This window comes from Panthera pardus, unplaced genomic scaffold (genome assembly GCF_024362965.1).
Source record: "Panthera pardus isolate Hobbes unplaced genomic scaffold, ASM2436296v1 HiC_scaffold_24, whole genome shotgun sequence".
NCBI lineage: Eukaryota > Metazoa > Chordata > Mammalia > Carnivora > Felidae > Panthera > Panthera pardus.
Window position 1 is genome coordinate 49907118 of NW_026526810.1, and position 27015 is coordinate 49934132.

The 27015-nt window shown below is 37.3% G+C and overlaps 1 pseudogene; it reads left to right on the forward strand.

Moving 5' to 3' along the window:
• The first annotated feature begins 863 nt into the window (after positions 1–863).
• On the forward strand, positions 864–26513 carry LOC109262586 (elongation factor 1-alpha 1-like; annotated as a pseudogene).
• The last annotated feature ends 502 nt before the right edge of the window (positions 26514–27015 follow it).

The window sequence follows — 27015 nt, forward strand, 5'->3', positions numbered from 1 at the left end:
TAGGTGGTGGTGAAACTTCCAATCTAGTCCATACATTACAGCTGCACCTGTGACAGAACTAAAGGAACTTTTGGCAACCCCAAAAATTGTGAGTTTTACTCCTCTTGGGAAGGAAGGAAAAGTGCTTGTGGTAGTATAAGAGGTTTTTGTATCATGCTAATAAAACACCTTTTTTTTTTTTAAGTTTAAGTGTTTCTACTATAACTGGTCGACATGTTCCTAGAAACCCCACATCCTGGAAAATCGCTTATAAATGACTATAGAGCTTACCAGAAAAAGTGGATCAAGGCAAACATTTGAGGGTTGAGTTTGCTGATCTATGCAGACACAGGCAAAATATACAAAGAGGAGGCAGAATCACACAGTGAGCCCCTGTTGGGCAGAGCACATGCCCAGAATAAAACAGGAAGGAGAATGTGAATGGGCACCACGTATAATACTGTGCTCCTCCACAGCTTTCTGTGTTCACCTGTGTTCACTAGTTGTTACTTGAGGGCAGAAAATATTTGTGTACTGAAAAAAATCATAAATGGACCAACACAACGTCAGTGTTATATTGACATCATTCCCTTGTCAACAAATCTTGTAAGCTCATTTCTTTATAGACACACACGTTATCAGAGTAGTCTGTATAAGTAAGGAAAGAAGAGTACACATTCATTTGAGGTAACCAAAAGGAGGGACTATAGTGAACATTTGTCACTGTGGTTGTCCTGTATACCAACGCCATTCTTAAATTTGGGGAATTCCATCATAGAAGCTGAAAATGTCAGAAATTCACTTCCTGGCTTCTCTTTTTCCTCGACTTGGGCACCTAACCGAGGCTCACCAGTTTACAGACCCATAGGAGTTTTTAAACCAAAATGATTGATGCAAAGAAGCAGAGGCCAGGAGAAAGTCTTCCAGGTGATGATGACAGCAATTGCAATAAGATCGGGTCACCTGGAGTGGGCATCAGGGACAGAGGTGAAAGTGGCAGCTTCCAGTGCCTGTTCCCAGATGTGTTTCCAGGGCAAGCTGCAAACAGGGTCCAATGCTTGTGCCTGCAGCATAGACACCTTCACTGCTTCTATTATGGTGTCATTTTGGACCTTGTTTCTGACTGTCTAGACTTAACTCTGATTCTTTTGCTTTCTGGGTGATTTTTTTAGCTACTGCATGTCCTTTAATGAAATTCTTTACCTGCTTAACTCAGAGAGCGTAACTTCTGTAGCTTGTAACCAAGAGCCCTGACAGTCACAGTCAACTAGACTGTGAACAACTTAAGAAGAAGGACTCTGCCTCTTATCACAGAATCCAGAATGCATAACCCTGGACCTGGAAGGCAGGAAGTGCTCAATAAATGCTGCTTGTTGTGCGAATAAATGAAGAGATGTGGTTGTGAGAAATATATTTGCCTGAAAAATGAGATCCAAGTAATTAAAATAATAAAAAATATATTAAAACTAGAACAGCATTAAGATGCTAATATGATCTTAATAGTAAATATTATAATTATTACAATGTAAAAATTATAAATGGGAGCAATAAATATTATAAATGGGACCACTGCCATTTTATTTTAGATAATCATTTCATGTTAGATTTGTATTAAGAAAAGAACACTTGATATCTATTCAGTTGTGTTTTTTTCCCCTTAGCCTGGTGCTAAGATAGTTGCCCTCATTATGCTCTCAGCTGCCTACTGTTTCCTGCTGCCAACATTGGAAATTTTTACTAATTATTCAGCCTATAACCTCCATCAACTGAAGAACAGTGACTCACTCCAAATTGTATAGCAGTTAGTGCAAAATATGGCTGGCATCGAAAGCCGTTAGTACTTCAACTCTGCCTCTGAGATTTCCAGAAAAGTAAAACAACTTTTAAAAAAAATACAGGAATTCATGATAGTAACAGAACGAAAAGAAAGTAAAGATATTATGTATAAATTATTGAGAGTTGATATTTACATGCAGGATATCCTTGTCTTTTAAGTGTAATGATTGATAATTAAGCAAATTTCATCCAATATATCTAATGGCTCCAGCAGCCCTTCTCAGTATTCCAATCAGTAAAACTTGGATGCACGTTAAGAGGCCAGCTTCTCAGATATGTAGCCCAGAAGAGATCAAGGTAAAAAGACAAGGTTAATAGGGAATGTGAATGGAGTTGGGCTACAGGATATATGCTGACCTGCTCTTTTGCTCTGCAGTCAACAGCAGATGCCTAGATAGCCATTGATTAGCTTTTTGTTTCACAAAAAGGAAGTTGTTATTATTGTTCCTGCTTTAATCTTGACAGCAGACAAATGGGAAATTATACATATTAGCAACACACTTTTCTCTAAACCTATTTCTTTCCTTTCAAAAAAAAGGGGGTAAAAGTGATGTAAAGGAGGAAACACATATATAAATACAATATTCATTTTAGGTCTGGATTCAAAATTTGAGCATCATTTTGTTCCCACCAGCCTAGGCTGAAAGGTGCTTTCGTTAAGCAATTTCCCAGGCCTCGTTCCACATGTAAATGTCTTAGATTGCTATCTATCTATGAAAAATAAAGAAACAAATGCAGGAAAAGGCCTACTGTCTCTGCAAATGGCTGACGATTTTCTACTACTCTTTTCCTTTTAAAATGTTCTCATAGAGCCAATTTCCATGCATTAACCTGGGAGAGCTATTACATTTGAACAGGTTCCATGCTGGCAAACTGCATTTTGGAATCACCAAGGGTCTCCTGATGCTTTATTATCAGCTGACTAAATTAGTCTCCTTGCCTATGGTTTTACACTTGGATGGGTAGATGCATTACCTCACACTCTTGAACTCTAGGAGTGTAATAGCCTCTGAGGAATAGCCCAGGGCTCCTACTAGCAGTGAAATAGGCCTCAGGGTCCACTTATGCAGATTCTTGTACTGTGAGGATCTTCCCTGGATTTTGCTTGGTTCTTCAGATATGAAGGAATCTCAAGGAGGTGAATTAGTTTGAAATTCTTACTAGAAACCCAAGATCCCAACTCTAGCCTCTCTGTGCTTTCCTTCTAATGGTTACCACCTGCAATTGTCTTCGGAGGAACAGCTTTGGGCTGCTGGAGCAGATTTGCCTGCAGGTAGAGAATCAGAAGTCCCCAGTACTTTGTATGGCCAACACCTCCCTTCTAGAAGAAGCCAACAACCAATTATTGACTTATGTGAGAGTATGAAAGTCTAGCCTCCTGGAGACAGAACAAACCTGAGGTATAATTTGTACTTCAGAGCTCCCCATAGGATCGAACCGAGGCTTGAACCCTTATTTGGCTTTTTCCTCTTCCTTGTCCTGCTTCCCCTACTCTCTACATTCTTTTCTAAGAACGCTTTTTAATACTTGTTCAGGAATCCTTGTCACAGGGCTTGCTTCTGAGGAATCTGACCCAATACACCGTATTGAGAAGTCAATACTTGCTTCTGCCTGAAGGAGAGATAGTATTGGATTTGGAAGTGAAGAGGGAGAAGTAACTCCATGTCAAGAGGGACTTGTTCTGTATCAGAATGAACAACATGAGGAAAGGACCAGGCTGGAGTCAGGGACTGGCATGATGATGTGTTGGAGTACAATGAAGGAGAATGTTATGGCTGGATTAAAATACTGTATAAGGAAAGGGAGGAGGCATCCCTTCACTTCATCTTTACGCTCCCTGTAAGAGCGAGCTTCTTAAAAACAAAATTCCCCTACCCGGAAGTCATGATTTAATTTGTTTATTTTCCTCCCAGAAAACCTGAGAGATAAAATCATAAGTATGCATGTCAAGTTTAAAGATGTGCAGAATAAATCATTTTAGGAGATAGAGAGGAGAGAATTTCTTTCTGGCCCTTAATGCAATGTGGATTGCTCTCTACAGATGCACAGAGTGGACAGGTAAAAGGAATTCTAAAGGATCTGGGTGGAGTAAAGACTGGCTCTGGTACAGTAAGACATTCCTTCCCTGCTCCAGCCAGACCAGTTTGTTCTGTAAGATTCTTTGAGAGTTACTTTTTCTGCCTCTGAGACAGTGAATCTGTGCTTCTTTCTTTTGGATGTTCCTTGGTGCCTAGACTACTACTTTGCACATAGAATGAAAACATTTTTTCCCAAATGCTGTTGGACTTGGGCAAATTAAAACTCTTTATATTTTCATCGTGTACATACCTGAGAGTGAATGGTTAAGAAAAAAAGTGAATAAAATAACAAATAAACACAGTTATTGTTTAATCCTTAGCACGACATGCAAAGACCTTCATAATATGGCCCCAAGCTGCATTTCAAGCCTTCTGCTATTCTCCTCCACATACATAATTGGTTAATCCTTTTACTGCTGTCTTTGCCACATTTCCAACACACTATACTATTTCATACTCTCATGCTTTGTTCTGCTGCTCCTTGAAATGCCCTTATACTTTTTCTCTGCTCGATAAACTTTGCTTATATTTCAACACCTAACTCAAATTTCACATTCTTTATAAACTTATCCTACATTTTCAGGAAGTTTATCATTTTTGCCTCTGTTTTGATCATATTTGGAATATACCTTTAATATAGTGTTTAGACTGTTACCTTTAAATGCAAACAACAAGACCATGGGATTGTGGAGAGATGTGTTTTTCATCTTTGTTTCTTCTCCCCACTGTAGTGCTTGGCATACTCCTAGCTCTCCATAAATAATCTATGGATTTTGAAATGAATTGAATAAATTTGGATTAATAAGGAAAAACCAAATTCCAAAAACTCTTGGATGATAAACCGACTTGAATTGTAGCTTAAATATAGGGTGGAACATTTTGAATTATTTGAGTAAGGGAATGAAAAACTGTTAAATGTCTGGTGAGATAATAAAACCATCACTATTTATTTGCTCTTGCCTCCAGCCTCTCCTAACACCCAACCAGACTGTGCATTGGTTTCCAGTAGCATGAGCCAAGTGAGAGAATGCACATACTGGTCACTATAATTGCGATTAGTTTAAACATTTCTTATTTTATATATTCACCAACATATTTGAGAAGAGAAGTGGTTTCCAAAGAGCCTAATGGTCAAGAACAAGGAACTTAAAACGGAGATATTTAGATTAAAATACTGACATTACCAATTACAGCCATATAACTTTGGCAAGTTATTTTTCATTAGTGAAATAATGCACTGTTTCATAAGCTGTTGTAAAGAATAGTGTTCTGACTCAAAAATTGGGTATTATAAATAATAAAATTATTGAGATTTTCTCTGACTCCCTTTCATTATGGAGTTTCTCCCAGGAGGCCCCATTCAAAATGTGCCAGCATTAAGTTATTCCATAGGTGGTTAAGAGGAGAATGGAAATTCCAGATTGAGGGACCCACCATGTGGAGGCATAAGAGCATGTGACATGTTTAGGCAATGAGTATCATGGCTGCTCTCTGATCCCGTCCTCACCCATCTTCTCACAGACTGAAGCACTGGCTAACCTAGGTTGGTACTCCTCAATCTCAATGTCTCTTTCAGATATTATGGGCTTTCTGGGCCTTGTTTAGCTATAAGGACAGTCTCAAGACACTGATTAGTTTTCAACTCCCCTTCTACTTTCTGCTGCATAGACCTGGCCATAGGTCCTCAGGCTCCCTGAGGCAGCAACATCCCTGCTGAATCTCTTTGTGACTTAGGTAATATCTAGGCACTTGTGACCACCATAGGATCATATGTATTTCTTTTAAAGACTATACTCTCAGTACAGAGTCTCATCTCTTCTATTTTGAATGTTGAGTATCTACAGAAATACTGCAATACATAGAATACTACAAAACATAGAATACATAATAGTACAAAACATAGCCAGGAATTTTCAAATGTGAGAGAATCTCTTGATTCAAACCACACTCTGGTAAAGTGAGTGATAGGGGCCCCAGATTTTCCCTGGAGGTTTATCTGTTTCTCAGACTCTTTTGCATTAGGAAAGAAGGTTTAGCATTTCTTAAACTTTTACGTTCCTCTCTCCTTTTCATATATTTTCCATTAATATAAGGCTAAGGCTCTTGGTTGATGAGAAAACAGTCTTTCTCTCATTCCCGAGGCTCTCCTTTGTTTTATGCAAAATTTGTTTTATAAAAGCACAGCAACATGGTAGGGTGGTTTCACCTACTTCTGATCATAGAATTCACTTGTGATCATGGAGGTCCATGTCATTAATTGTTTCAACTCTTCTTCAGCATGACCATCCTACACCACAGGGCTCGCACTTATCATTCCTAAAGAGGCCAACTTTACCTCCTACACTCCCCATCTTGGATCTCCAACTTCTCCTTGAGCAACATTGACAGTAACCCATCCTCCTCAGTTAATCACCCCTCTGGACACTCATTTCCTAATGTATTCTTCCTCTCTCTCTCTCTCTCTCCCTCTCTCTCTCTCTCTCTCTCTCTCTCTCTCTCTCACACACACACACACACACACACACACACACACACACACACCTGCACCTTCATACAAACACAAATATCAACCACAAGGACTGACCCCCTGTATAGAATATGTTTCCCATTCTATCATAAGCATAGAGCAAGACTCACAATACTTTTTTATACATACAAAAAAATCTCTATACCCCTTGAAGTAATAATAAATGCATATTCAAGATCCATAGGGGTTATGGGGGTACATATGGAATAGTTGTATTATAACACATATGCAGCATTTCACTAAAAATTTAATCATTAGATATTTCTTTTTTGTTTGTTTATTTTTGAGAGAGAGAAAGAGAGCATGAGTGGGGGAGGGTCAGAGAGACAGAGGGAGACACAGAATCCAAAGCAGGCTCCAGGCTCTGACCTGTCAGTGCAGAGCCCAATGTGGGGCTTGAACTCATGAACTGTGAGATTCAGGGAGTAACAAGAGATTCAGGGAGTTTATGTCAACAAATCCCTGAGGTGACTTTTTTTGTTGTTGTTTTTGTTTTTGTTTTTTTCCTTTCCTCTCAAATTCTACAACTTCCTCCAAATTTCCCCAATTGATTTGGTTGTTTCCACCTAGAAGTACTTCATAACATTCAATGGAAATACTCCTAAAACTGAATTTACCTTCTTCACTCAGTCAGATCTATTTATAACACTTCCATTTTCCTCAGTCATTCAGGCTTGAAAGCTGACAATAACCTTTGGCTCACATCTATTCTTTATCATATCTGATCTATCACTGGTTAGTTATTCTTCCTAAATTTCTTTCAATATGAAATCCTTTCCATATTCCCAGTTCTGGGCTGTTCAAAATCCTCAACACCTTCTGCCTGAGAATTATAAACTCTATTAATGAGCCTACCATCCTCCATTGCTAATTCTTGCTACCCATCATTGACAAATAAAGCTTCCTGAAAGATCAGTTTCTTGGATGCCATTTCTCTGTTCAAAAATCTCCAGTGGTTCCCCAGTGCCTACTTGTTGAACAAGTAAGAATAACTAGTATCATTAAATTATTCTCCTATGACTCTGATTCAAACAAGCAAGAAATGGGAGTGCACATAGTTTGGGTTTATCACAGGCACCTTGAGGTATCGATATGTTGCTAACATATTTAACTGTCTTCTAGAAGTAATTGGCCAAACAAGAAGAAAAAGAAAAAAGAGTATGGGAGGGAGAGGAAAAGGCAGAGAAAATAGAAGAAAAGAAAGAGAAAGAAGGAAGGTGGAAGAAGAAAGAAGGGATAGAAACAGAATAGATGAAAAGAAACTCACCTAAGAATAATACATAATTGCTTCTTTCCAGATTGCTTCTTCCTTTCAACATCTGGATTTCTCTTTTCATGTAAGGCTATTTTCTAATTTAAAAAAAAAAAGTTTGTTCTAAGTCCAGAAAAAAAGTAAAACTCATGAAACTAAAAAAAAAAACAAAAACAAAAAACAAAAAACAAACACATGATTTGCTTTGATTTTTATGCTTTCTTAGAAGATATTAAACCAAGATAGCTCTCTCTTCCACTTTTCCAATTTAGAAAAGGGAAACAGGAAAATATCTTTGTGACTTTCTCTCATAAAAGTCAGAACATCCTGTATATTTGAACCTTACATTGCTCAGATGTGGTACTTAAAATTTTTCTTCTTTTAAGATTTTTTTTCTGCCACCTTTGCTTATGTGTTGATCAGTATGCCAAAGAGAATATTGAGACTGAGAAACAGTAGTCTATGTTTAAGGTGCTTTACTGGCACAAGATATAGAAAATAAACATCTTTAAAACTGTCAAGCAAGTTTCTCAATTAATGTATGCTTTTAAGAGTGAATACTGAGACAAAACTGAGAAAATGAAATTAAGGATCAAAGTATCCTTCATCCAAAAATAATTCTGTTTTAAAGAGGAAGAAATAACAAGTAATAGCTGCTTCTAATTTTAATATTGTGCTTGGTTCTTTAAGTCACCCTGTAGAAAATCCATTGGGAAGTAGACCCTAATGTGAAGGAGTTGAGTTAAGGTCTTTTAATTAAATTTAAAGATTTTTCTACCCATGGGAAAGGGCATAATTAGCTGTTTTCTAATGCATTTGACCTGAAGATGCTTGAATCAGCAGATAATTGAATGTATTAAAAGAAGTCGCAAATTCTAATTATGAGACTTAGTTGTTGAAGTAGGAGGGAAAAAAAAGTGATTCATTATTTATTCAAGAGAGTTTATACAAATGTAGAAGGGGTAGAGAAACAGGCAATTACTAACTGTCTCAGGCCGAAGACTGTGTATCTTCACAGGGTGACTCTTAGGAGGAGAACTGAGAATCAGGCATTCAGGACTTGAGTCTATTTTGTTATTTCCACACAAGATCTCAATCTGAATGCCAAATAAATCACCACTTATAGAGTGAAGTGCTCACAGTAGTAGAATGTACCAGCTGGACTGATGCCTGCATCACAGATTAACTCTGATATATTGGGCTTTGGTATGTTGCTGTAATGTTTCTGAGGGCACATGCATCCAAATCTATAGGCTAACAAGCTGTGCTCAGATGGAGTCCTACTGAATAAATACTTGGGTCGTATGGTGCTTACAAAATTCGAGTAAGGCATGGTCTCCTTTTAAAGGAAAACAAGTTTTATAAACTCCAAGTGGGAAATTATTTAATTATTATATTACCTAAGTATTGATTCATGTTACAGCTATGAATTTAAATATATATTTTTACACTTACTAATTTGGGTACAATTTAAACAACAGTCTATAAAATAAATACAAGCAATGAACCAATAACAGTCAAATTAACAGAAATTAATGTGATGGATAATACTGTTTTGCTAAAAATGAATCTCCGCTCAAGACACGGGTATGGCATTGACTGCAAGGACACAGATCCTATTGAGTTTGTTATGCCTAAACTGTTGTGTGCCTTGTGGTGATTCAATTCTCCATCACTCTTCTTTATTTGAACTAATGTGAAACTGATCTTCTTCTTTCATGCCATGAAGGTATTTGGTTTTCATTGGCATCAATAAATCATTTAAGTCAACCATTTATCTCTCTTATTAGGTCATGTATAAATACTGGAGTAATACCAATCTGAATAAAACTAAAACAAACATAAATTCAGATGCTAAATATCCTGTGTAATATGTTGCATTATTTTACTCTCTTAGCAGATCGAGAAAGTATCATTTCATTCCTCATGCATTCATGCGTTCATTTATTCAACAAATAGTGCTTGCTATGTATTAGCTACTACAAATGGTGATGAGTCTGCTGCTGACAAGGATGGCAATGGTGATGATGTTGATTGGTATTGCACAATCCTTGATCAAGAAAATAAAAAACCTTAAAATTATATGTTCAGCGATAAACCATGTATTCAAAGCCCTATAATTTCAGGCTAGGTTAAAGTCATTAGAGAAGTGCATGAATATGGTTAAGAAGTTTGAAAATAGCAAAACACATCTCACTGGAATGAGAAATATGGCTCAAAATTAAAAATAATTATAACAGCAATAACATTGATGATGATGATGCTTTACACATACTATTGTCTATCAGGTGCCAGTTACTGGTTCGTCTTTACCTTATTTAATCTTCACAGCAACCTAATGAGATAGTTATTATTTTCATCATTTTATAGATAGGGTAATTGACACCCAAAAGCACACAGTGAATAGTGATAAAAGTAGGATTTTAACACAGGCAAAATAATTCTAAAATGTCTTTATATTTCTGCATAAAACTGTATATGAATTGGACATTTTCCATTATTAACAAATATGAATTGAGCACATACAATATATTGGATAGCCTGGGATGCCAAGTTAAGTAGTTCACACAATAATGGTGTTTAATAAATTACACACACACACACACACACACACACACCATAATAGTATGATGGTTAATTATATGTGTCATATTGACTAGGTCACAGGGTGCCCAGATATTTGGTCAAACTATATTCTGAATGTTTCTGTGAGTTGAAGAACAGACTAAAAACTTGAAAGGCTTCCAGTTTACCCATAAGAATATTTGCTGAGTTCGACTGCTGAGGGGGAGTCTGGTTAGCTGTGCCAAGTTTTCTAGAGGAGTGAGTGAAATATTCTGCTATTGCATGGTGCTTGGCTTTCTTGAGAAATCCCACTGGTCCATCCCTAAAGACTTTCACCATATTTGAAGGCTCATTATGCACAAAGCCAAAGAACTTGGATGAGAATCTCTGAAAGGCAGACCTACATTCCTGAAAGTCTTCAGGACTGACGGACATATTGGAAAGACTCCTAATACATATCCCATGAGGCACATGCCTAAAGAAGAAGATGAACAAGAATTAGACTGAGTCTTTCTAACCCTGCATCCAAGTTTTGACCCAGCTCAATTTCTTGTTGAGTTGAGATGATCTACCCTCATCCTACCTGTGGAACACAGGAAGGGAGAAACTATCACTGGTGCAATATTACATCCCCAGCTTCTCTAGGCTCTTTATAGTACATAATGTCCAGCACACAATTTTTTTAAATTACAAATGAGAAGACACTAGGAGATATCATAGAAACAGAAGAGAAATAACATCAAAACCATCATAAATAGACCCACATATGCTCTAGATATTGCAATTAACACAAAACAACTTGAAAATAGCTATGATTCATATGTTCAAAAAAATAGGACAAAGTGCACCTAATAAATGAAAGGGTCAAGAGTCTCAACAAAAATTGGCACCCATAAAACTAATTGAGAGGATATAATGGAACTTAAAAATTTTTAAATACATATACCTGAATATAACTATATTAGAGGAGTTTAACAGCAGACAGCAGCCAGCAGGATTAGTAAAATGGAAAACATTGGGCAAATAAAATAGACACATGGGAACATGGCAAAGGCACTTAAAGTTGGAATCCCAGAAGGAAAAAAAAAAAGTGAAAGAATGAGGCAGAAACAATATTTGAAGAGACAGTCAGTGGCTATTTTCTAAACCTGATAAAAGGCATCAACCCAAGGAATTCCGGTGAGGAAAGACACAATTCAAAGGAGGAAAAACACAAAGGAAATCTCATCGAGGCATATCATAGTAACAATGCAGAATATCAAGGACGAAAAGGAAGTCCTAAGAAGTGACAGGAATTAAAACAAAAATTACTTTAAAAGTAGTAACTATAAAAATGGCAACTAAATTCTCAACAGCACTGACGCACACCAGAAACAATAGAATAACATTTATAAGTGCTAAAAAAAAAAAAAAAAATAGCTGCCAACTTAAAATTCTATATGCAATAAAAATTTGTTTCAAAAAATAAAGGTAAAAGAAAGCCATTTTCAGATGAAAATCCAAGATATGTGTATATATATATATATGTATATATATATATATATGTATATATATATACATATATATATATATTTTTTTTTGCTAGTAGAAAGAAAAAAGAAACTAAAAGAAAATCTAAAGAGAGTTCTTCAAATAGAAAATCATCCCAGTTAAAATCTTGACAAGGTAAAAGCAAAGAAAAATATTATCAGGTCATTCTAAAGGAATGTTAACTATATAAAATTACAATGTCTTTTTCAGTTAAAACACAGGTAAAACTAAAATGCTAAATAAAAATTACTTAAAAGGCAAGAGGGAATAAATTGAGCTTAAAGGTCTTAAGGTTCAAGCAGTATCAGGATTGGGATAAAAGTAATAATTTGTTTTAGACTTTAATAAATCAAGAATGAATTATTATGTCTTGAATATGTACCAATATGATATAAAACTAGTTTGTGAATAGCAGTTAAAATGCTGATACCAACTATTTCATAATTTTAATATGACTGACAAAATACGAATGGTGATAGGTATAACAGGGCCCAGTCAGATGTCTGTTGGGCCTTAGATTATCAATTATATATTCAATTGTAGCTGAAAAGAATAAAATTTAAAGAGTTAAGGAAATTGCAATATATATCATTGGAAATTATCTCTAAACCATAAGTTGTAATGAGATATTATGATGTTTTTAGCAATCTGGGAACAAAAGCACATCTCCTTTCAACATAAAGTCAACTTTCAATACTCAACTTGCATATGCACATTGAAGGACTCATAAAGCAGAGTACTTCTGGTAGCCAGGATCCCAAATACATAATGAAAATAATAAGTATAAAATTTCATGAAAGGCAGTATGCCATGATACAATTATCAGGGAAATCTGCAAGAAACAGGTGGAATCTAAAGTAGGCCCTCGAATATGAAAAATACATTTCATTTCTTGACAAACATGTGCTATGGAGAAGAGAACAAATGCATCTCCTAAATCTTTGGCTAGAAATGGAAAATGACATCTAATACTAATAATAAAGATCTAAATTTGAATATTTAACTACCTTGCTCACAGCAATATTAGTTTTTGAGAATGGAGAACTGGAAAGGATGAATGACATGACTGAAGCTAATCTTGTTTGAAAAAGACACCTTCGTAAAGTTTCCTCTCACTTTATATTTTGCCACAAGCAGGGGATACAAGTTGGGCAATCTACATGGATCCTTTCTCCTGAGAAGCAAGAACATGAGAGAACTGAATACCAATTTGCCCAGTTAAATGATTAAAAGAGTGAAAAAAGAAACCATGAAGAAGTCCTCAGGTATCAGAGCTGTCTTCATAAAATGGCTTTTTATTCTAATAAAATTTTGAGGGTTAATTATTGTACCTGACCTCCAAGATAAAACTAGAATTATTTTAAACAGTGATTATTAATGTTGATGATGAGTAAGAAGGCATACAATTGTACTTCGGTGTCTTTATTTCATCTAGTCTTGTCCTTAAAGCACCATCGCTATTCATTATAGATTGGTTCATGGTTCTAATATGTTGCTTTAACATGCAATTTTTTGTTGTGCAGTATAACCTTGGATTGCGAGTAACTTGTTCTGCAAGTGTTCCACAAGGCGAACAAACATTTCTAATAAATTTTAACTTGATAAATGAGCAATGTCTTGCAATACAAGTAGTACATGACACTGAATGTCACATGATCACAACTGAGCCAATGGTTCTTGAAATTTGCTTTGGTATACAAGTGTTTTGGATTACAAGCATGTTTCCATAAGGAATTAGGCTCACAAACCATGGTTTTACTGTATTTATAAAAATGGTAAATTAGAGGAAGCACGTGTTCTTACACCAGTCTCAGTTAACCATGGCTGTAACCATAGTCATTCATTTGAACCATGAATTTATTGTAGAAGTATCACTGTGCAATTGTTGACGATTTATCTAGATTGCATAAATAGTTTGTGGAGAGAAAAATGATTATATCTGTTTGCTTGGAAAACCCCCAACTATGAGGAAATATCCATTGTCCTTAATAATACAATGCCAATGCTATGGCTGGATGTACAGCATGATAATATAAGTAATAGGTGACTATCCAAGGCTGCCGTGCCTTATAGGACCGGGGAAATAAATCTAGAGGTAAGATGTATGTTGCTCAGTCATATCCTCTAGGGAACATATAACAACTCCAGCATAATTATGCAGCGAGACTTGGAGTGGCAGCTATGGAATAACTAGCACTTCCATTTTCAACATTTGGCTATCTTTAAACTCAACTTTCTCTTGCACCAAATGTCTGAGAGTCTCTACAAAAAATGTTTAGCATATTTTCAACACAGTAACTTTACAAATACTTGATAATTTTAACTAAATTATAAACTTCAGATATACTTTGTAATTCCATGAAAACAGTGTTGCTCCTGAAACAAATCCTCCGTGGCTCTGAATCCCTAATTATATCTGGTTTTGTTTTAGATCTCAACTACATTTTTAAAAAACACTTTCATCATGTTTGAAGTGAAATAATTAATGAAATTTACATAAACAGTATTCTCTGAGGCATTGGTAACCAATCACCAAGGACAGCATACGAAATGTTTCTTAGAAGTGGCATGACAGCACATCATTCTAAATTTGGTTACTCCCAGAGAGTCTAAAGGAACATTATCAAAAGATATGGCTCAATGATTATGTAGCCTCAAGTAACTGAATAATTAAGTTATGATTTAACCCAATAATATCATTGTCCTAATTTGCTATATATTGTGCAACTTTCCTTCCTACATGGAAGATATAAGGTGCATGAAACAAATCTGAAACAGTCTTCTCTAGAGCATACCATCCCAGACCACACACCCGGAAGTCCAATTCCACCCAAATTCAGTACTTATTCTAATAAGGTGAATCCTATATGCTGACATCCCTCATTAAAAATAGTCCTATAACTAAAGATCAATAAGCACATATGACAAATTACAAGATAGCCATATAGTAATGCAGAGGTCAAATTATTAGAGTAAGTTATGGATATTTTAGTATCAATACTCTTAGTTTTTTTGCTAGCCCTTGCACATTATTAAATGATCATTTTATGGCCACCATGCTAACCCTAAATGTCCTGAAAATTCTTTAAGAATTGGCCCTTAGAACTCAATCAGTGCTACCTGGAGTATCAGACAAACGTAATGTTACCAGAGAAACGGGGTTCAAATATCAGGGGAAGCAACGGCAAAACTAAGTTTACATTGAACCAATGGGCAGCTTTAATAGGGCTTAGATGTTGCTCCTACCCAAGCCCAAGATTGTCCCTAAAGTCTACCTGGCAGAGAGTTAAGGAGACCCCATTGCCAAAGCTACAGAAATGCACCCGAGAAGAGTTAGGCAGGTGCAAGAACCAAGTCAGTCAATTCTTCCCACTTCCAACTGATGCTATCCTCACCCCTTAGCCAGATGCCCTTCATAGTGCTCAATCCTTAGGTGAGGGTAGCAACAAGTTATAACTGCAAGACAGAAATAAAATTATTAATTATGAATTAAAATTCACAGCCTCACCTTCCTTCTTTCCTCCAATTAGGAAAAATCCTGGCATTGCCTATTTGGCATTTCCTTCTTCTCTGATTTTAAACACAGAGGTGAAGAAATATATTAAGAAGAATGTTAAGAATGTGAGTAATGGAGGGGAGCCTGGGTGGCTCACTCAGTTAAGCACCTAACTTCAGCTCAGGTCATGATCTCACAGTTTGTGGGTTCGAGGCCCACACTGGGCTCTGTGCTGACACCACATAGCCTAGAGCCTGCTTCAGATTCTGTGTCTCCCTCTCTCTCTGTCCCTCCCCCATTCACAGTCTAACTCTTTCTTTCTCAAAAATAAATAAACATTAAAAAAATTTTTTTAAGAATATAAGTAATGGAAAAAGAGGTTTTGGAGAGGTTGGGCATGTTTGAGAGGTAGAGAAGAAAATAAGGAATAGGGTATGGAAACAAGCAGCACTAGGGGTAAAGGATTGGATGTTCTTTCAAGTTCTGCAAGAAAGGAAGCAAGAAGTGACCACTGGAACTGTATGAAATTACTTTTGGTCACTTGACTGTGCTTTCTTGATTGTGGCACCTCACCAGGACTGGAATTTTCAGGCATAGCCCAAAGCATTAGTGAAACAATGGGTGAGAAAGATAGGAACAGGGCCTGAATATACCCCTGATCAACAATCACAGGATTGGGTGGAGCCTATGAGAACTACTGAGGAGGAATAGATTAGCTGGGGAATAGAACAAATATAATCAAAGACAAATCCAAGATTATGACCAGTATTCAGAAATTGTTCAATTTTACCTTTGGAGTGGGACAATAATTATACAAAAGTTTTCTACATTGTCCCCTTTTATACATCACTGAGATCATGGTATACCTTAAAATGAATACATAGCTTAATGTAGCTTTTTGTTTGTAAAGCTATTATTGAGCCAATGGTGAATCATAATCTACTGTCAGCTCCATGAATATAAGAGAACTGTCTATTTTTATCATTATCATTATATTATTATTAGCTATCCAGCACAAACTATTGTACACTATTGTGTACAAAGCTGTAACATAATAAGTGCTCAATAAGTATTTATTGAATAATCAGTAGTGTCTCAGAGTTGGAGAAAAAGATCAAATGGAAAAAACACAGCTTATTTTTCTCCTAGAAATTTTTACTTTTAATGTGTGCCACATGGGGTAAATCTGTTATAAAGGTTACTGCATTTAATTGTGCATTATAGATATTATTATGTTAATTTCACAGGTAAGGAGACTGAGTCTCAGAGAGGTTAAAAAATTTAGTGAAAGTTCCAAATTAGGAAAGAGATGGAGCTGCTTTCGAACCCAGGTCTAAGGACTCAAGAGCACAAAGTCTTAGCATTATACTATGTTGTTTCAAAACAAGAATTCAGTAGACCAAATTGAATGGAAATTTGGAGGAAAGAAACAGAAGCAGAATCCAAGAACAGGGTCTGAGTGGAAGGGTTATAGATGGAGTCCTAGAGCAATGAGAAAACATGAGATCATATCAGGGGCTGTCCTTGCCCTGAGTTAAAGACCAAATGAAATGGGCCTGTGACTACTAAGAAAATCTGCATTGTCATCACCATTCTTTTATCCATGTAATACTCGATTCTAGATTCCTCACGAAGGATGCACAATACCCCTGCCCCAATTTTCAGATCTGTGTAACCCAGCAACTTGAACATACCACATAGTATAATTTAAGGCATTAATTTTCCAAATAGTGCTTTATTGATTCAATGACCAAAATAAGTTTCCAAAAGTGCTTAACACACTCCATGGGAATAATTTGTTATACTGGAATAAAGTAGACCTTTCTAAATCAGCGTGACTTACAGACATACATACTTTGCATTTTTATTACATGAGCCAAAAATGTCACATTACAGTTCACAGATGCTATTTACATAAACAAAGGGAATTGATGTCAATCAACTCCTGCTAATGTACAATAAGCACAGAATAGCAAGAGGACAATGGCCTATATTCAGTAGCCCCCAAGCCAGTTGTAAAGAGGCACCAACTAAAGTGATAGGAAGTGATATCACTTCCTGTCTGCACACTGTTCTGTTGTGCAGTTTCATCCATTTCCTGGGACCTCTCCTTGTAAGCTATGAGCCTTCTTTCTCCCGGCTACAATGCATCCTACACTTGATAACAAATTGCAGCTGTCCACTAGTTTATTACATCTTCTCAAAGACCAAAGCAAATCCATACTTGTGTAAATGTGCCTTTTTCTTGGTAGAAGTTGAAATTGGTTACACATAGTTAATCATAACATAGTGTCACCTCTACAGTCAGAAACTGTCATTAAGTATCTCCTTAGTCTGCTCCAAACTCAATAATCCCAATGAGTTCAGTGTTTCTCAATCAACCATCTAATCATTTTCATTTTTATTCTCATTTCCTCTGGACCCTATCCAAATTCTCTGTATCTCAAATAAATAATAGGAGTGAAATTAATCTCACCACAATAGCAGTTAAGACTAAAACCACATGAACTATATTGGGAGAACCACTTCATATTTTCAATGCTTGCTTTTTAGAGCTTGATTTGAAATAGTGAGCACATGTTATTAACTTCGTCACCTCATAATCTAAGGCCTTATCAAGCTATGTTTATAGAATCTGACTTAATAACACTAGCTCATATTCAAGTTCTACTAACTGCCCCAAAACAGTGTTCCGGATTTTTTTTCCTGAGTGAATTATACTGAACATTATCAATTAAAATATTAGGCTTAATAATCTATCCAATTGCTAATGAAATTTTAATTTTAATTACTATTTATAGGATCCTAGTCTAAGTTGTACTGTCCACATTGAAGTATGTGTGTGTGTATAAGAAAAAATTTCTAAGACTAGCTAATCATAGAGTCATGAAATCTTAGAGGCAGAAGAACATTATGTTAGATTCTGTTCCTCCAGAGGCACCAGACTAGTTAAATCTTGATTTCCAGAAAAGGACAAGTAGATTCTGTGGTCTTATAGTATACATTCCATCTCATCTTCAAGAATGTGGATTCTAATGAGCTTGACATCGATACTATAATAAGGAAATAATAAAAAATACAGTCAAAGATTATTCCAAAGATGCATCAAAGATATTCATCATGGAATTGAAGACAGAGGAAATAATTATGAATTATAAATTATAATTATGTAATTATAAATTATAAATTCCCTAAATAAAATTGCCAAAACTAAGTGTATGATTAAATGCTTCTACTGGAGTCAGCCATTTTTAACTTAATTAACAAAAGGAAATAAATCCTCCATATATAATTTTAGTGTATTTTTTTCTGCCATGAGTTTGCTGCTAGAACACAGGTGCCATGAAAACTACTGCTAAATCTAAGCCAAATAGGGAAAGAAAAAACTCATATTAACATCAGCATCATTAGACATGTGATCCAGGCAAGTCCATGACTACTGGCCATCTGATCTACAAATGTGGGGAGACTGACAAAAAGAACATTGAAGAATTTGAGAAGGAGGCTGCTGACATGGGAGAGGGCTCCTTCAAGCATGCCTGGGTCTTGGATAAACTGAAAGCTGAATGTGAGCAAGGGATCACCATTGATATCTCCATGTGGAAATTTGAGACAGTATTATGTTTCTATCATTGATGCCTCAGGATATAGGGACTTTATCAAAAACATGATTAGAGGCACATCTCAGGCTGTGCCTAAAATTTTCAGGCCCGATTGCTGCTGCTGGTATTGGTGAACTTGAAGCAAGTATATCCAAAAATGGGCAGGCCCGTAAGCATGCCCTTCTGGCTTACACACTAGCTATGAAACAACTAATTGTTGGTGTTAACAAAATGGATTCCACTGAACCACCCTTCAGCCAGAGAGGTATGGAGGAAATCATTAAGGAAGTCAGTATGTACATTAAGAAAGCTGGTTGCAACCCGGACCCGGCAGTATTTGTGTCAATTTCTGGTTGGTATGGTGACAACATGCTGAAACCAAGTACAAACATGCCTTGGTTCAAGGGATGAAAAGTCATCAGTAAGATGGCATTGCCTGTGGGACAATAGTGCTTGAAGCTCTGGATTGCATTCTGTCACCAAGTCATCCAGCTGACAAGCCTTGGGTTTGTTCTAGGATGTCCACCAAATTGGTGGTGTTGATACTATCCCTGTGAGACTGTGTTTTCAAACATGGCATTGAGGTCATTTTTGTTACCATCAGTGTTACAACTGAAGAAAAGTCCGTTGAAATGTTCCATGAAGGTGGAGTGAAGCTCTTCTTCAGGACGGTGTGGACTTCGATGTCAAGAATGTGTCTGTCAAAGATGCTCATCATTGCAATTTGGATGGTGATAGCAAAAATGACCCACCAATGAACTAGCCGGTTTCACTGCTCAGGTGATTACCTTGAACCACCCACACCAAATCAGTGCTAGCAATGAACCTGTGCTGGAGTGTTGGTCACGCACCTCACATTGCTTGCAAAGTTTACTGAGCTGAAGAAGATTGATCACCATTCTGGTAAGAAGCTGGAAGATGGCCTCAGATTTTTGAAATCTGGTGATGCTGTCATGATTGATACACTTCTTAGAAAGCTTGTATGTTGAGAGCTTCTCTATCTCCTCTGGGTCATTTGGCTGATTTTTTTAAGTGTTTATGTAATTTTGAGAGACAGAGAGAGACAGAGCACAAGCCAGGGAGGGGGAGAGAGAGAGAAGGATATGTAGAATCCAAAGCAGGCTCCAGGCTTTGAGCTGTCAGCACAGAGCCTGACACGGGGCTCAAACCCATGAACCACGAGATCATAACCCAAGCCGAAGTCAGACACTTGACCAACTGAGCTACCCAGGTGCTCCTAGCTAATTGTTATTTCCAACAGACCGTTGCTGTGGGTGTGTCATCAAATCAGTGGGCAAGAAGGTTGTTGGGACAGGTAAGATACCCAAGTCTTCTGATAAAAAACTCAGTAGGCTAAATGAATATTATCCCCAATACTTGCCACCCAGTCTTAATCAGTGGTGGAAGGTCTAGAACTGCTTATCTCCATTGGCCAATTAAGTTTAATGGTAAAGTCTGGTTAATGATAATAATGCAATGTAAAACTTTCAGGGAGAAAAGAGGATGTTTTGTGGATCATTTGTTGTTGTTGTTGTTGTTGTTGTTTTCCTGTGGCAAATTTACATTACTAGTTTTTAAAATCAGCACTTTTTTTTTAACCTTTTTTTTAATTTTTTTTTTATTTTTGAGACAGAGAGAGACAGAGCATGAACGGGGGAGGGTCAGAGAGAGGGAGACACAGAATCTGAAACAGGCTCCAGGCTCTGAGCTGCCAGCACAGAGCCCGACGCGGGGCTCGAACTCGTGGACCGCGAGATCATGACCTGAGCCGAAGTCGGCCGCCTAACCGACTGAGCCACCCAGGCGCCCCTAAAATCAGTACTTTTTAATGGGAACAATTTGACCAAAAAATCTGTCACAGAATTTTAAGACCTATTAAAATAAAGCTGAATGAGAAAAAATTCTGGGTAAAAAGTAAAATACAAACTATAGATATAAGATCAGTCCCCCAAATCAAAAGAAAATGAAGATAAGTAGATACTGTATAAATATATACACATATAGAAATGTAGAAAAATGATTGAAGGTAATTGATAGCAGTAATTATCTCTTGATAGTTAAAGATGATTTTTGTTTCTTCTTTTTCCTAAATTTCCCTGTTTTCATGTGTGTGTGTGTGTGTGTGTGTGTGGTCTTTTTACTTTTTATTTTATTTGTTTGTTTTTTAATTTATTTTTTATTTGAGTATAGTTGACACACAGTGTTACATAAATTTCAGGTGTATAATTTAGTGATTTGACAAGTTTATGTATTATGCTATGTTCAGCACAAGTGTGGCTACTGGCTGTCCTGTTACATCACTATTACAAAATTACTGACTTTATTATTTATGCTGTGCCTTTTATTCCCATGACATTCATTCCATAACTGGAAGCCTGTATCTTCCATGCCCCTTCACCCGTTCGGCCCAACCCTAACCCTTTCCCTTCTGGCAATCATCGGTTTGTTCTCTGTGTTTATAGGTCTGATTCTGCTTTTTGTTTTTTTATTCATTTGTTGTTGTTTTTTAAATTCCACTGCCTCTGAATTACTTCTCTAATTTGAAATTAAACTACTTTTATTCTAAAATTTTGTAAATACACAAAATTAATCATTAGTCTTCTTTTTGCATTCCTTAGCCTGATTGCTCAAAAATCAAGGCATTTAATTTCATAGCTAATCTGAATCACTAACTAAAAAAACGTAAACAAAAGCACCCTCCACTCCCACAATTGTTATTTCTCCATGGATGACATCAAGCTAATATCTGAACCACAAAAAGATCTATAGAAATCTTGGAAATATGAGGAAGGTGAGTTGGTTCAGGGATGGAAGAGTCTAGACCTAAGACAGAAAGTCCAAGGAAACTTCTGCACAATTCTAATTTGGTTAAAATAAAGGGTACATAAAAATCACAGGGATTACAGTGGAGAAACCTTAAAAACACTATCCAAGCCAGTTGATAAAGATTAACATAATAGTAATAAGTCATGTTGAGGGGTGCCTGGGTGGCTCAGTCAGTTAAGCATCTGGACTCTTAGTTTCAGCTCAGGTCATGATCTCATGGTTCGTGAGTTCGAGCCCCACATCAGACTCTGCTGACAGCACGGAGTCTGCTTGGGATTCTCTCTCTTTTTTTCTGCCCCTTCCCCACTCACTCTCAATCTCTCTCAAAATAAATAAATAAATAACTTTTTAAAATAGTAATAAGTGATATTGATAGAACATAATCTTGATATAATGTGATGAAAGTGGTACCATATGTCTTGGTCTTCTTCCCCCAAACCCATAACCTCAGTCTAATTATGAGGAAAACATACAAATCCCAGCTGAGGGACATTCTTCAAAATACCTGACTAGTACTCCTCAAAACCTTCAAACCCATCAAAAACAAGACAAGGCAACATGATAGCTAAATGTAATGTTGTATTCTGTATGGGATCCTAGAACACTAAAAAAGGATAGTAAGTAAGTAAATAAGTAAATAAAAATAAATGAATAAGAAATTTGAATATACATGGAATTTAGTCAATAATGTATCGATGTTGGTTCATTAGCTATTTCATAGGTACCATAATGTAAGATGTTTATAGTAGCGAAAACTGGGAGTGGGATATATCTGAAATCTCTATACTATATTTATGACTTTTATGTAAATCTAAATCTATTCTAAAATGGGAAGTTGATTTAAAAACTATACACACACACAAAGGAACCTTGTATGCACGATGTATCCCCACAGTGCCGACACCACTGACACCCTTTCCCAAATACGAGCTCTTGAAACAAGGATATTGGTTACAACTACTTAAACCATGTTTTTTATCCAATGTCCATGAAATTGAAAGAGAAGGAGACCCAAGGTCTGGGGCCCAGCTGACTGAACAGTAAGAAAACAAAAGTTTATGTTAAGATGCCCTTTCCCACTCCCAGCAATCATTGACGAATTTAATCTTATTTTGAGAGAAAGACTCATGGTAGTGGGATGAAACTGAAAAAGAGAAAGAAAAATGAACACAGGATAGCAGCCAAAGCACTAACGACAGCATACAGAAATCTCATAGAACCTATAGGCATCTTCAATTATGAAATTACCTAAAAACATCTTTGCTTGAAGCTTGAAAGTCAAAACTGGGAGGACTTATCAAAGAAGATGATACAGAAGACCAATATTTTGAAGGTTGTTCCGAGAATTAGATGAGAAAAATACATGTGAACACCCTTTGAAAATCACCACACAAATAGCAGTTCTTAAATTTCCTCAGGTGTGGAGCACCTGAAAGTCATAGTGCTCCTTGGAGACCACGATGAATACTAATGTGTTGAATTGCATTAAAGGAACCATTTTAATGGCATAAACTATAACAATGTAATGCAGAATGAGGTCACAGCTATAAGTACATGCAACACACGCAAACACACACACACACAAACTGTTAGACTCAGCTTCATTGTTGCTTAACGATTTCTTGCACTAATATTCATTTGGTATGTTGTTCTTTCTTTTTCCTCCATCTACCGGTTAATTGTATGTCTTCCATACTGAACTATAAGCCAGCACATATGTCTTGTGAATTATTATATATCATAGAGTTTGGCACATAATAGACACTCATTTATTCAAATATTTCTGGAGCACTTGCTAGAAGTTGTGAAATACAGTTAAAGACCAAGATTGCTGTTCTTGTGGTACTGACATGCTAATGCTAACAGGTTAAATGCTAGGAGGTGAGAAATGTGATGGGGAAAAGTAGAGCAGGGCAAGAGGGGATGGGAGTTGGAAAGGGAAACAGCAGTATTAAGCAGGTTGGTTGCACTGAGATGAGCTGTGAGCAAAAACTTGAATGAAGTAATGGTTGCAGCCAAGCAGATAGTTGGTGGCAAAGCATCCAAGGCAGAAAAACGGGCATGGCTTCCAGGCCCCTCTACCTGGCATATTCAAAAGGCAGCCAGAAGGCCAGAGGGCGTGGAGCAGCGTGAATTAGAGGAAGAGGGGTAGGCAAAGTCAGGAGGGGCCCAGCCACGTGGGGCCTCATAGGACATTATAGAGACTTGGGCTTTACCCTGCAGTGAAATGGGGAACCACTGCGAGTTTTTAACAAGAGCCACATCATCTGACCTACATTTTCAAAGGCTCACTCTGGCTGCTGTGTGGTGAATAGACTACATAGCAGCAAAGACAGAAGCAAACAGACCTATTAGGAGGTGATTACCATGATCTTTGGTGGCTCAGACCACAGTAGTAGGTGTGGCCATGAGGAAAATCAGTTGAATGCTGGATATATCAAAGTAGAATCAGTAGGATTTCATAATGGAGTCAACAAATAATTTAAATAGAAAAATACTGCCCGATATTCATTAAGGCAAATATCATCAAGTGCCAAAGTCTTAATGAACATTTATGGACAAAAAAGCTTAAAATAAAATAAAACCATATCTACTATATTAACGTTATGAGCATTACATTTCTATTATTTTGACAATGACTAATTATTATAAGTCTTTAGCCTTAGAATATTAGCACCCAGCTTGCAGACTCCAAGAGCTTTTTAGGCACAGAGTTAGAGAGCCACTAAGCTGCACACAAGTGAGGACTAGTGATGTTGATAGTGAACTTCCTTTTCCCGGGTGCCCTGAGAGGTATCTGATCTGTTAAAAAGAATGTCGTCATCTGATTTCAACCTGATGTTGGGGAGTCCATCTGGAGCCAGGCAGGTGGAAAGGCTCAGTGCTGAATCCTGGATCTGGCTCTCCTTACCAATCGATACCACTTTCTGGTGCTCATTATTTTCATAAAGATATTAGCAAAGCAACAGTAAAAATTAAAGTGCTCCATAATCCTCAGCACCCACCATTAATTTCTGAAATATTATCGCACGTTAGCTTTTACTGTTACTTTACAAAAGCACTTACTGAAAGGCAGGGGAAGCCAAAAAAAAAAAAAAATCTGCTGCTGGTAGTAAAGGGGCAGGTGATTGCCTCTTTGCAGATTGTGGCAATCCCTTTCCCAAAGCAATAGGGGGCACAGAGATCTTTCGTGTCTCCCTTTTTCTGAACGTGGCAAAAAAACTGGTAGATATCTTCTAGAGTATGCGAGGGACAGAAGGACAGAACATGTCCCTCCAAGCTCAAGAAATGGGTAAGATGTGCCTCTTGTGATGTCTTTCTTCTCTCTGCTTTCACTGGCCTCCCAGGGATCCAAGCCTACCCGCAGAAAATTAACTGAGATTCGCTGTACACATTTCTTGTGCCCTCTGTTGAGGGAGTGCCCATTATAGGCTTCTGTTGTAGAATGGTACTTTGCCCACCTCTCAGCTATCAGGTGGGGGGCATTATTTTACTTATTATTCAGGAGATATAGGAAGATACAGGAGATACAGGAAGCGTACTTCCTCAGGAGAGAGGGGGAGCCTTTTGGCATCTGGGGGTCTGTCCGTTTTCCCCCCAAGTTACCTACCTAACGGCAGCAGCCGCCTCCTCTAATTCCGTGCCTGATTCCAGGTCATGCTGAGAATGTAAGGCCCCGATTTTTCTCCTCACAAAATTGTATCGCTCTATGTAAACTCTTCCTCACAGCGCCTTTCTGGAGACAAACGAAATAATGTCATCTGTTCAATACAAGCCTGTCTCCCCCCCACAACTCAATGAAAGATGCTGTGTGTTATGGACCAAGCCTTCTCTTCAGCTGAATTCGGAAACCGCAGCTCACAGCGCTTCCTATGTTTATTCACGGTGCTATCACATGGGAAAGTAGAGGCCTGGGCATTTGCATTTCTCCTGTGGCTCCCCTCTCCTGGCCAAGAAATGCATGAAGAAGGGTCTTCACTGGCCCAGAGCCCCTGATAGGATTCCATTCATGCCCACCCCTCACTGACAGAGAAAGCCCCGCGCAAGAAGGCTCGGCTCTCATAAAGAGTTCTGCCAGATTCAGGAAGACGCGGCTTTTTGTTCGGCACCATAGGACCCTGTGTGACACTCCACGGCCTGGGCTAGGGACTGTCACAGCAGCCTTTCACAATTCAAAGAGGAAAGGAAAATAGCCTGCCTTTGAGCGTCAGAGATGTGGGAGAGGCAGGAATCAAATCATGAATAAATAAATAAAAACACCAACAGCTGTGATATTTAAAACAGACAATCACTGTAACAGCAAATGACAGCCCTGCAGCCTGCAGAATCTGCTAATAAACTGTCTGCTGCGACTGTTATTAAAGATAAACTTATGAGCCATGATTATTCAACCATTAAACCTAAGTGGAAATCAAAGAAAGAACTGTGTCAGATGATATATTTGGTGCTGCGTGGCCCAGGAAAATTACTCATCAAATTTGAAGCCTGACGTCTCTGTCCTCTAAGGATTGGTCCCTTGAAATTTTGGCATGATTTATGCAGAAGCTTTCCCCCCCCCCCCTTTTTCCTTTAATTATAATTTTAGCTTGCTAATGTGTGACTTTTTTGTTTTCAATAAATTGCTGTGATAAACACATCTCATCTCATTATCCGTAAAATAATGGGAATGCCATTCGATTCAGCAGGGGCACAGCTACTAGAAGGCAAGAATAGAAGACCTTCCTCAGAGCCACCTGCCGACCTGAGCACCTTCAGTGCTCGCCGAGATGTTGAAAAAGCTACCAAGAAGTCTGGATGGTGGGTAGCTTTGTCGATGTATTAGCTAATTTAACCTAACAAGAATCCAGCAGAAGTCAGCCAATTCCCATTTCATTTGGATCTCAATCACTGCTGGGGCTATTACAGTCCATGACACGGTTAATAGGAAGAGTGGCTTATTATGGCAGAAACAACATTACAGAATAAGATTATTATATGAGTGTGCCATTTTGAAGACATAAAAGGATGGCCCAGATTGAAAATAATCTTCCGTTAATGTCCTATATTATTATTATATACAGGATGCAGCAGAGCATAACAGTAGAATCAGAGCTATTCAATCTGGTAGGATTTTCAAGGGTTGCCTTTCAAATCTCTGTTTGATATTAATATTTCCAAAGAGCTTTGAAGGAGGAATTTGAAATAATCTTCAATAATCAGAGTAATAGTAATTTTTCTTTTTAAATGAGAAACACAACACTAGCTGCTAAATTTGTACAACCTAGAGAGGAACAAAATTTTGTGACGGGTTAAGGGGATAAAAAGACAAAAAAAGTTTCACCTTT